General features: G+C 37.6%; 1 long non-coding RNA gene across 1 annotated transcript in view; it reads right to left on the bottom strand.

The window, feature by feature from the left end:
• The window catches only part of LOC118149155 (uncharacterized), a 178,932-nt gene extending 166,647 nt beyond the window's left edge, over positions 1–12,285 (bottom strand). The window contains exon 1 of the long non-coding RNA XR_004736414.3: positions 12,215–12,285. This is a non-coding gene — a long non-coding RNA (uncharacterized LOC118149155). The remainder of the gene's footprint in view (positions 1–12,214) is intronic.
• Between the last annotated feature and the right edge of the window lie 334 nt (positions 12,286–12,619).

The raw sequence follows: 12,619 nt of genomic DNA, 5'->3' as shown, positions 1-12,619 counted from the left end.
CCCAGAAATAAGGCTGCACATCTATAACCATCTGATCTTTGACAAAATTGACAAAAACAAGAAATGGGGAATGGACTGCCTATTCAATAAATGGTGCTGGGAAATGTACCCCTTCCTTACACCATAAACAAAAATCAACTCAAGATGGATTAGAGACTTAAATGTAAAATCTAAAACTATCCAAATCCTGAAAGATAATCTACAAAATACCATTCTCAATACAGGATCTGGCAAATATTTCATTACAAACATGCCAAATGAAACTGCCACAAAACCAAAAATTGACAAATGGGATCTAATTAAAGAAAAGAACTTCTGCACAGCAAAAGAAACTCAACAGAGTAAACAGACAACCTACAGAATGGGAGGAAACTTTTGCAAACTATGCATCTGACAAAGGTCTGATATTCAGAATCTATAAGGAACTTAAATTTACAAAGCAAAAAATCAAACAATCTCATTAAAAAGTGGGCAAAGGACACAAATAGGAACTTTTCCAAAGAAGGCACACACTTGGCCAACAAGTATATGAGAAAATGCAAAAAATCACTAATAATTACAAAAACACACATCAAAACCACAATTAGATACCATCTCAAATGAGTTAGAATGGCTACTATTAAAAAGTAAAAAAATAACAGATGCTGATGAGGTTATAGAGAAAAGAGAAAAAGAGAACTCTTATACATTGCTGGTGAAAGTGTTAAGTTAGTTCAGCCATTGTGGAAAGCAGTTTGGTGATTTCTCAAAGAACTTAAAAAAGGATTATCATTTGATGCAGCAATCCCATTATCAGGTATATATCCAAGGGAATATAAATCATTCTGCCATGAAGACACATGCACACATGTGTTCATCACAGCACTATTCACAAGAGGAAAGATATGGAACCAACCTAATACCCATCAATGGTAAACAAATAGCTGTCTTTTATAAAGACATTCCCAGACCACCCCCTCACCTCCCAAAAATGCTGAAGGAGTTCATCTCTACTAGACCTAACTTACAAGAAATTCTAAAGAAAGTTCTTCAAGTTGTAATAAATAGATTCTGTTATGATCAGAATATTTACATCCTCACCCCCCCCCAAAAAATCCATATATATAAAACTAATCCCTAATTTTGTTAAGAGATATTGGCCAAATATTCCAATGTGATAGTGTTAAGCGGAGGTGATTAGGTCATAAGGGAAAAACCCTCCTAAATAAGATCTGTGCCTTTATAAAAAGAAGCCTGAAGAAAGTTGTTTTTTCCTTCTGCCATGTGATGACAGAGCTAGAGGCATCATCTATGAAGCAGATAGCAGGCATTCACTAAACATCAAATCTGCCAGTGATTCCCAGACTTCAGAACTGTGAGAAAAACATTTTTGTTTATAAGGTAACCAGTTTAAGTCATTTTATCATAGAAGCCTGAACAGACTGAAACATGCTAGGTAACAACATAAAAACATATAAAAATATAAAACTCACTTGTAAAATTAAATACATATTCAAATTTTAAATGCCTTAATATTGTAATTGTGGCATGTAAATCACTTTTAATTCTAATACAAAAGCTAAAAGAAAAAATATTATAACAATAACCAATAATTTGTTAATGATTACACATTACATAAAAGATGTAAATTATGACATCAATAACATACAATGTGGAGTGGGGAAAATAAAAATGTAGATTTCAAATGCAATTAATTTCCGTTGTTATCAGCTTGAAGTAGACTATTAAAATATATTTTTAGGTAAGCCTTGTGATAATCACAAAATAAACCTCTAGTAGAGACACAAAAGAGAAAGAAATCAAAGCATAACACTACCAAAAATTAACAAATTGCAAAAGAAGAAGTCAAGGGTGGGAAAAAAAAACAAAATAACTACAAAACAGTCTGAAAATAATTAACAAAATGTCATTATCTATCAATATTTACCTATCAATAATTACTTAAAATGTTAAGAGATTCTCCAACCACCAAAAAAAAAAAAAATGTTAGGCGATTAAATTACTCAATCAAAACACAGAGTGATTGATTACATTAAAAACAAGGTCGAACTATCTGCTCATAGGAGATACTCATTTTACCTTTAAGGACACACATGGACTAAAAGTAAAGGGATGAACAAAGTTATTTCATGAAAATGGCAACCCAAAAAGAGCAGAAATAAGCACAGTTACACCAGACAAAATAGACTTCCAGTCAAAATCTGCCACAAAAGGCAAAAAGAAAGTTACTTTGTAATGATAAATTTACCAAGAGGAAATAGAGTTGTAAATATGTATGCCCATTAACACTGAAGCACTTAAATATATAATCACTTCGTAATATTCTTGCCAAAAGTATATACTAAGTCTAATCATGAAGAAACACCAGACAAATAAAAATTGAGAAATATTCTAAAAAGCAACTGGCTTGAAATCTTCAAAAGTATTAAGGTCAAGAAGCACGAATGAAGACTGAAGAGTGTTCCAGATTAGACACTAACAAGATGTGGCCACTAAACATAATGCAGAATCCTGGATTTAATCCTAGGTTTGGAGAAGTCAATAGTTATACAGGAATTTACTGGAACAATTGATTAAAATGATAAGATGACAGTATTATATTACTATCAAATTTCCTGATTTTTATAACTTAAATCTGGTTATGCAAGAAAATGACCTTGTTCATAGTATATACACACTAACACAGTTAAATATAAAGGAGCATATCTTGAACTTACTCAAAAATTTTCTTCCAGGAAAAGAATACACACACACACACACACACACACTCACACACAGAGAAAATGGTAAAATATAAACAATTGATTAAAATAAGTAAAAGGTGTATGAAAGATACCTTAAAATATTTTTGAAACTTTTCTGTACAACTAAAAGTATATCAAATATGCTGTCACTTGAGCCAACAAGGAGTAACAGGTTTACCCTTCACCCAAAACAAACAAAAAGTGAGAACAATATATAAAACAACAGTTTTCAAGACCTAGGATATCAGGCAGTACCAGACAGTAATCTATGAGAAAGGCAAACAAATAAGGGGAGAATTACCTTAGAGTAATTTAGAATGCAGGGGAGGGGAGGGAAAACCCAGACAGAGCCTAGAAATTTTCTTGGGTTAAAGAAATACAGGAAATTGCTGGCAAGATGGCTGAATAGGAACAGCTCTGATGTGCGGCTCCCAGCAAGAGCAATGCAGAAGATAGGTGATCTCCACATTTCCAGCTGAGGTACATGGTTCATTTCACTGGGACTGGTTAGACAGTGGGTGCAGCCCAAGGAGGGTGAGATGAAGCTTGGTAGGGCATCACCTCACCTGGGAAGTGCAAGAGGATGTAGAACTCCCTCTCCTAGCCAAGGGAAGCCATTATGGACTTTTCCTGGCACTGTGGCACTCTGGCTTAGATACTGCGCTTTTCCCACAGTCTTCACAACCTGCAGACCAGGAGATTCCCTCTGGTTACTATAACATCAGTGCTCCAGGGTTCCAGCACAAAACCGGGCAGCCATTTAGAAAGACACTGAGCTAGCCTCAGTAGTTTTTTTTTCTTTTCATATCCCAGTGGTACCTGGAATGCCAACAAGACAGAACCACTCACTCCCCCGAAACAAGGGGCTGAAGTCAGGGAGTCAAGTGATCTGGCTCAGTGGGTCCAACCCCCATGAGGACCAGCAAGCTAAGATCCACTGTCTTAAAATTCTCAGAGCCAGCACAGCAGTCTGAGCTCAACCTGGAACATGTGAATTTCATTGGGGGAGGGACATCCACCGCTGCTGAGACTAGGTTAGGCAGTTTTAACCTCACCTGTGTCAAAAGTCACTGGGAAGTTTACACAGTGACTGGGTGGAACCCATGGCAGCTCAGCAAGGCTTTCGCAGGGAGACTGGGTCACTAGACTCCAACCTTGCTGGGCAGGGCATCCCTAAAAAAAGGAAGCAGCCATCAGAGACTTAGAAGTAAAATCCCCACCTTCCAGGGACAGAGCACCTGGGAAAAGGGGTGGTTGTGGGTACAGCTTCAGCAGACTTAAACGTCCCTGACTGGCAGCTCTGAAGGGAGGAGTGGATCTCCCATCACAGCTTTCAAGCACTGATAAGGGACAGACTACCTCCTCAAGTGGCTCCCTGACCCCCATGTATCCTGACTAGGAGACACCTCCCAGCAGGGGCTGACAGATACCTCATAAAGGAGAGCTCTGGTTGGCATCTGGTGGGTACCCTTCTGGGATGAAGCTACCAGAGGAAGGAACAGGCAGCAATCTTTGCTGTTCTGCAGTGCCCACTGGTGATTCCCAGGCAAGCAGGGTCTGGAGTGGACCTCCAGCAACCTCCAGCAGAGAGGCCCAACTGTTAGAAGGAAAACTAACAAACAGAAAGAAAGAGTTTCAGTATCAACAGAAATGACATCCACTCAAAGACCCCATTCAAAAGTCACTAACTTGAAAGAGCAAAGATAGATAAATCCATGAAGGTGGGAAGAAACCAGCTCAAAAAGGCTGAAAACTCCAAAAACCAGAATGCCTCTTCTCTTCTGAGAAATCTCAACTCCTCACCAGCAAGGGAACAAAACTGGATGGAGAATGGGTTTGACAAACTGATAGAAACAGGCTTCAGAAGCTGTGTAATAACGAACTCCTCCGAACAAAAGGAGCATGTTCTAACCCACTGCAAGGAAGCTACAAACCTTGAAAAAAGATTAGACAAAATGCTAACTAGAACAAACAGTTTAGAGAAGAACATAAATGACCCAATGGAGCTGAAAAACACAACACAAGAACTTCGTAAAGCATACATAAATTTCAATAGCTGAATCAATTGAGCAGAAGAAAAGATATCAGAGATTAAAGATGAACTCAATGAAATAAAGAGAGAAGGCAAGATTAGAGGAAAAAAAGTGAAAAGAAATAAACAAAACCTCCAAGAAATATGGGATTAGGTAAAAAGATCAAATCTATGTTTGACTGGTGTACCGGAAAGTGATAGGGAGAATGAAACCAAGTTGGAAAACACTCTTCAAGATATTATCCAGGAGAACTTCCCCAACCTAGCAAGTCAGGCCAACATTCAAATTCAGGAAATACAGAGAACACCACAAAGATAATCCTTGAGAAGAGCAACCCCAAGACATACAATCATCATATTCATCAGGGTTAAAATGAAAGAAAAAAATGCTAAGTGCAGCCAGAGAGAAAGGTTGGATTACCCACAAAGGAAAGCACATCAGACTCACAGCAGATAAAGTAAGGGCCAATATTCAACATCCTTAAAGAAAAGAATTTTCAACCTAGAATTTCATATCAGCCAAACTAATCTTCATAAGCAAAGGAGAAATAATATATTTTACAAACAAGCAACTGCTCAAAGATTTTGTCACCACCAGGCCTGCCTTAGAAGAGCTCCTGGAGAAAAGCACTAAACATGGAAAGGATCAACCAGTACCAGCCATGGCAAAACATACCAAATTGTAAAGACCATTGATACTATGAAGAAACTGCATAATGGGCAAAAGAACCAGCTAGCATCAAAATTGCAGGATCAAATTCACACATAATAATATTAACCTTAAATGTACATGGGCTAAAGGCCCCAATTAAAAGACACAGAGTAGCAAATTGGATACAGTCAAGACCCATAGGTGTGCTGTATTCAGGAGACCCATCTCACATGCAAAGACACTAGGCTCAAAATAAAGGGAGGGAGGAAAGAGTTACAAAGCAAATGGAAAGCAAAACAAAACAAAAAGCAAAAGCAGGGATTGCAATCCTAGTCTCTGATAAAACAGACTTTAAACCAACAAAGATCAAAAGAGACAATGAAGGGCATTACATAATGGTAAAGGGATCAATGCAACAAGAAGAGCTAACTAAACTAAATATATATGCACCCAATAAAGGAACACCCAGATACAAAAAGCAAGTTGTTAAAGACCTAGAAAGAGACTTAGACTCCCACACAATAATACTGGGAGTCTTTATACCCCACAGTCAATATTCAACAGATCAATGAGATGGAAAAATAAAAAGGACATCTAGGACTTGAACTTAGATCTGGACCAAGTGAACCTAACAGACACCTACAGAACTCTCCACCACAAATCCACAGAATATACAGTCTTCTCAGCACCCCATCATACTAATTCCAAAATTGACCACATACGTGGAAGTAAAACACTCCTCAGCAAATGCAAAAGAACAGAAAACAAAACAGTCTCTCAGACCACAGTGCAATCAAATTAGAACTCAGGTTTAAGACACTCACAACTGCACAACTACATGGAAACTGATAAACATGCTCCTGAATGACTACTGAATAAATAATGAAATGAAGGCAGAAATAAGGATGTTCTTCAAAACCAATCAGAATGAAGACACAATGTACAAAAATCTCTGGGACACATTTAAAGAAGTGTGTAGAAAGAAATTTACAGCACTAAATGCCCACAACAGAAATAAGGAAAGATCTAAAATCTACACCCTAACATTGCAATTAAAAGAACTAGAGGAGCAAGATCAAACAAATTCAAAAGCTGGCAGAAGAAGAAACAACTAAGATCAGATCAGAATTGAAGGAGAAAAGGACACACAAAAAAAGCCTTCAAAAAATCAATGAAGCCAGGAGATGATGTTTTGAAAAGATCAACAAAATAGATAGACTGCTAGCCAAACTAACAAAGAAGAAAAGAGAGAAGAATCAAATAGATGCAATAAAAGTGATAAAGGGACTATCACCATCAATCCCACAGAAATAACACTATAAACACCTCTATGCAAATAAACCCAAAAATCTAGAAGAAACAGCTAAATTCCTGGACACTTACACCCTCCCAAGAATAAACCAGGAAGAAGTAGAATCTCTGAATAGATCAATAACAAGGTCTGAAATTGTGGCAGCAATTAATATCCTACCAACCAAAAACAGTCCAGGACCAGATGGGTTCACAGATGAATTCTACCAGAAGTACAAAGAGGTGCTGGTGTCATTTCTTCGGAAACCATTCCAAACAATACAAAAAGAGGGAATCCTCCCTAACTCATTTTATGAAACCAACATCATCCTGATAACAAAACCTGCCAGAGATACAACTAAAACAGAAAAATCCAGGCTGAACGTTGATGCAAAAATCATCAATATCCATGCAGAACATTGATGCAAAATTCCTAAATAAAATACCGGCAAACCAAATCCAACAGCACATCCAAAAACTCATCCATCACGAACAAGTCAGATTCATCCCTGGGTTGCACGGCTGGTTCAACATATGCAAATCAACAAATGTAATTCATCACATAAAGAGAACCAAAGACAAAAACCACATGATTACCTCAACAGATGGAGAGAAGGCCTTTGACAAAATTCAACAGCCCTTTTGCTAAAAACTCTCAATAAACTAGGTATTGATGGAACGTATCTCAAAATAATAAGAACTATTTATTACAAACTCACAGCCAATATCATACTGAATGGGAAAACCTGGAAGCATTCCCTTTGAAAACCAGCACAAGACAAGGATGCCCTCTCTCACCACTCCTATTCAACATATGATTGGAAGTTCTCACCAGGGAAATCAGGCAAGGAAAAGAAATAAAATGTATTCAATCAGGAAAAGAGGAAGTCAGATTGTCTCTATTTGCAGATGACATGACTATATATTTAGAAGACCCCATCATCTCAGTCCAAAACCTCCTTAAGCTAATAAGCAACTTCAGCAAAGTCTCAGGATACAAAATCAATGTGCAAAAATCACAAGCATTCATATACACCAATAACAGACAAACGGAGCCAAATCATGAGTGAACTCCCGTTCACAATTGCTGCAAAGAGAATAAAATACCTGAGAATACAACTAACCAGGGATGTGAAGAATCTCCTCAAGGAAATAAGAGAGTACACAAACAGATGAAAAAACATTCCATGCTCACAGATAGGAAGAATCAATATTGTGAAAATGGCCATAATGCCCAAAGTACTTTATAGATTCAATGCTATCCCCATCAAGCTACCACTGATTTTCTTCACAGAAGTGGGAAAAACCACCATAAGTTTCATATGGAACCAAAAAGAGCCCACATAGCCAAGACAATTCTAAAAAAAAAAAAAAAAAAAAAAGCTGGAGGCATCATGCTATTTGACTACAAACTATAATACAAGCTACAGTAATCAAAACAGCACGGTACTGGTATCAAAACAGAGATATAGAACAATGGAACAGAACAGAGGCCTCAGAAGGCCCACCACACATCTACAACCAGCTGATCTTTGACAAACCTGACAAAAACAAGAAATGGGGGAAGGAGTCCCTATTTAATAAATGGAGTTGGGAAAACCAGCTGCCATATTCAGAAAGCTGAAACTGGATCCCTTTCTTATACCTTATACAAAAATTAACTCTAGATGGATTAAAGATTTAAACATGAGACCTAACACCACAAATACTTTAGATGAATACCTAGGCAGTAACATTCAGGACATAGGCATGGGCAAGGACTTCATGACTAAAACACCAAAAGCAATGGCAAAAAAAGCCAAAATAGGCAAATGGGATATAATTAAACTGAAGAGCTTCTGCACAGCAAAAGAAACTATCATCAAGGTGTAGAGGTAACCTGCAGAATGGGAGAAAATCTTTGCAATCTACCCATCTAATAAAGGGCTAATATCCAGAATCTATAAAAACTTGAAGTTACACACAAAAAAAAAACATCAAAAAGTGGGTGAAGGATATGAACAGACACTTCTCAAAATAAGACATTTATGCAGTCAACAAACATATGAAAAAATGCTCATCATCACTGGTCATTAGAAAAATGCAAATCAAAACCACATTTAGATACCATCTCACACCAGTTAGAATAGTGATCATTTAAAAATCAGGAGACAACAGATGCTGGAGAGGATGTGGAGAAATTGGGAACACTTTTACACTGTTGGTGGGAGTGTAAATTAGTTCAACCACTGTGGAAGATAGTGGGGTGATTTCTTAAGGATCTAAAACTAGAAATACCATTTGACCCAGCAATCCCATTACTGGGTATATACCCAAAGGATTATAAATTATTCTATTATAAAGACACATGCACACATATGTTTATTGTGGCACTGTTCACAACAGCAAAGACTCATAACCAATGCAAATGCCCATCAATGATAAACTGAGTAGAGAAAATGTGGCACATATACACCATGGAATACTATGTAGCCATAAAAATGGTTGAGTTCATGTCCTTTGCAGGGACATGGATGAAACTGGAAACCATCATTCTCAGCAAACTGATACAAGAACAGAAAACCAAACACCACATATTCTCACTTATAAGTGGGGGCTGAACAATGAGAACACATGGACATGGGGAGGGGGATATCACACACTGGTCCCTGGGGTTGGGGGCTAGGGGAAGGATAGCAGGGTTTGGAGGGATAGGGGAGAGATAGCATTAGGAGAAATACCTAATGGAGATGATGGGGTGATGGATGCAGCCAATCGCCATGGTACCTGTATACCTATGTAACAAACCTGTACATTCCACACAAGTACCCCAGAACTTAAAGTATAATTTTAAAAGTAAAAAATAAAATAAAAAGAAATACAGATATGAGACTGGGGAAGCCAATGTGGCCAAGTTCAAATGGCAATGTATTAGAGAGGAGAAATCTCCACTGAAAAACAAATTCAGAGAACTACAGAGACTTCATCTCAAATCCTCAACTGAGTACCTATCAAAGGATTGGTAAGAAACTACCCAATTCTAAGAAAAGCAGCACCCAAAATCAACAGAGGAGAAAATTCTCAGAATTTACACATAGCTAGACATGGTTTACATTGCCACCATCCAGAGTAGGAAATGTTACAATTCATGTGGACATTGCCATAGGAGTTGAGGAAAGCCATTCCTGGATTAAGCCTTCTCTAATGTCACCTAAAAAAGCTTAAAATCATGCCTCAGAAAGATTAAATGATTTTCAAGTAATGTAACTGAATAAATATAAATATATGATTATATTTACAAATATAAATGCTAGATGTTTTATAATTCAGCATTCTATCAAAGTAAAATGCAAAATGGCGGTCACCCAATCAAAAATTGGAAGACATGCAAAGAAGCTGAAAAATAAAACCTCTAATAAGGAAAAAAATGAATCAGAAAAAAATAGATATATGAATAATATGAATGATACAATTAGTAGACAATTACATTAAAACAATTATTATACCTATGTTCCATTTCTTGAAATATATAGAGGAAAGACTGCAAATGACAAGTAGAGACAAGGAGGACATTTAAAAAATCTAGATTGAACTTCTAGAGATAAATCTACAGTATGTGGGATGAACAGTGCACTGAATGGGATTAAAAGCATATTAGCGTCTACAGGGAAAAAAAGTTGAAAACATAGCAATAGAAACTAACTAAAGGTAACACTGAGAAAGAAAACATAACAAAAAAAACCACATCAAACACCTCCAACCATCTGATTTTCATGTAATTCAAGCCCTTAAAAAATGTAAAATAGGGTTACAGAAAAAAATATTTGAAGAAATAAGGGCAGGTTTTTCCTTTATGTGATAAAAAACTATCCACAGATCGAAGAAGCCCAATAAACCATAGGCATGAAAAACAAACAAAAACCCACACCAAGGAGCATTATACTGAAAAACAAAATGACTGACAACAGATGTCGTGTTAGAAATAATATCAAACAGAACAGTAGCAGAATATCTTTTAATAGCTGAAAGAAAAATATGTCAAGAGAGAATTCTATACCCAGTGAAAATATCTGTCAAACTGAAGGCAAAACAGACTTTTTTTCAGACACAAATAAGCTGAAATAATTTATCACAAGCAGATCTACACTATAGGAGAGGTTAGTAATAGCCCTTCAGTTAGAAAGAAAGTGAGCCTGTGAAATTAAAATAATTATCTACTTCTACAATACAATGGTGGGAAAGGCATAGGATATATATTTCCATCCCAAAAGGGAAAAAGAGGCAGGAAAATATAGGTAACTTGTGCCAAATAAAACCAAAACCCACCAAGAAAAAGTTAATCACCAAATATCAAAAATAATCTTTCACTTCATGTCCCACCTCCTTGAGGTAGGGGCAATGCCTGTATTCAAACTTGAGTGTGATCGATGCCAAATCCTGCCTGATGTACTTCCTGGGTACCAAAATTACCACATGGGGCAGGAAGGGCATTGCACTCAAAGGTGCAGTGAGGAGGGGAGAAATTGGGCCCACAAAGTCTCAGGCAGCTCTGCCTCTATGGTTTTGCTAGACTCTGCCCACACAACAGCTCACAGACTTGAATTTCACACCTGCAGATCTACCAGGCTAGTATCCCACTCCAGTAGCTGTATAATTCTGGGATCTTGATGGTGGCCCCATTCTCACAGCTCTGCTAAGCACTGCATTAGTGTGAGTTCTTGAAAGTCTTCTGACCCTACAGCAGGTTTCTGACTGGCTGCTGGCCTGTCTGGAACATTGTTTGAAATGGTTGGAGGCCACAATGACCCCACAAGCTACACACTCTACACTACAGAGTCAAGACCGTGTGGATCCCCCCAAGAATGATCACTTGCACTCCCCAGAGGGCAGCACAAGCTGCATCTGAGCCTACTTTAGCCACAGCTGGGGCAACCAAGGAGTGCTGCACTGGAATACAAAGAGCAGAATTCCAAGGTAGGGTAGCCCTGGGCAGCAAATACTGAAGCCCTTGAGGTACCTATCTGGAAACTTTGCCCTCAAGGTCCTAATTCTGCCTTCCACAAATGTTCTAAGGCATTAACCTAATTCCGCTAAGTTATTTACAGCTGCATAACAAGAGTATCCTTTATTTAAGTTCTGACTATCTTGTTCTTCATTTCCACCTGAGACCTCATCAGAAAAGCCTTTATTGTCCATATTTTTACCAACATTCTGATCATAGCCATTTAAGTACTTCTTCAGAAGACTTAGGCTATTTCTACAGCTTTTTTTTTTTTTAGATCTTATCAGAATTGCCATAAAGGACCATTTGTAGCAATCTAGGCTTTTTCTAGTCTGATCATCCAAATTATTCCAGCCTCTACCCATTACTCAGTTCCAAAGCTGTTCCACATTTTTAGAAATTGATTCTAGAACACCCCACTTCTGGTACCTGTTTCTGTCTTCATTTGTTTAGCATTGTTATAACAGAATATCACAGACTGAGTAATTTATGAACAATAGAAATTTATTTCTTACCGTTCTGGAGACTGGGAAATCCAACGTTGAGGTATCAGGGTCTGGTAAGGGCCTTCTTACTGCATTATCCCCTGGCAGGGCAAGAGAGGTAAAGAGCAAGGGAGCAAAATGTCAAACTTATGATCCTAAAACCTTTTATAATTGGCCTCATTCCTTTCATGAGAGTAGAGGCTTGATGACATAAATACCTCCCATAAGTCACCATCTCTCAACCCTGTTGCACTGGGGACTAAGTTTTCAATACATGCTTTGTAGGGAACACATTCAAACCATAGAAGTTGTTATAAAGAAGACAAGATATAAGTGTTGGGGCAAGGATGTGTGTAAAAGGGAACCTGTTATGGTTTGAATTTTTTTTTTCTCCAAAATTCATGTTGAAACATAATGCCAGTGTGGCAATATTAA

Source organism: Callithrix jacchus, chromosome 18 (genome assembly GCF_049354715.1).
Source record: "Callithrix jacchus isolate 240 chromosome 18, calJac240_pri, whole genome shotgun sequence".
Lineage (NCBI taxonomy): Eukaryota > Metazoa > Chordata > Mammalia > Primates > Cebidae > Callithrix > Callithrix jacchus.
Note: the sequence above shows the minus strand (reverse complement) of the source record. Positions and strands in the feature narration are given on the sequence as shown.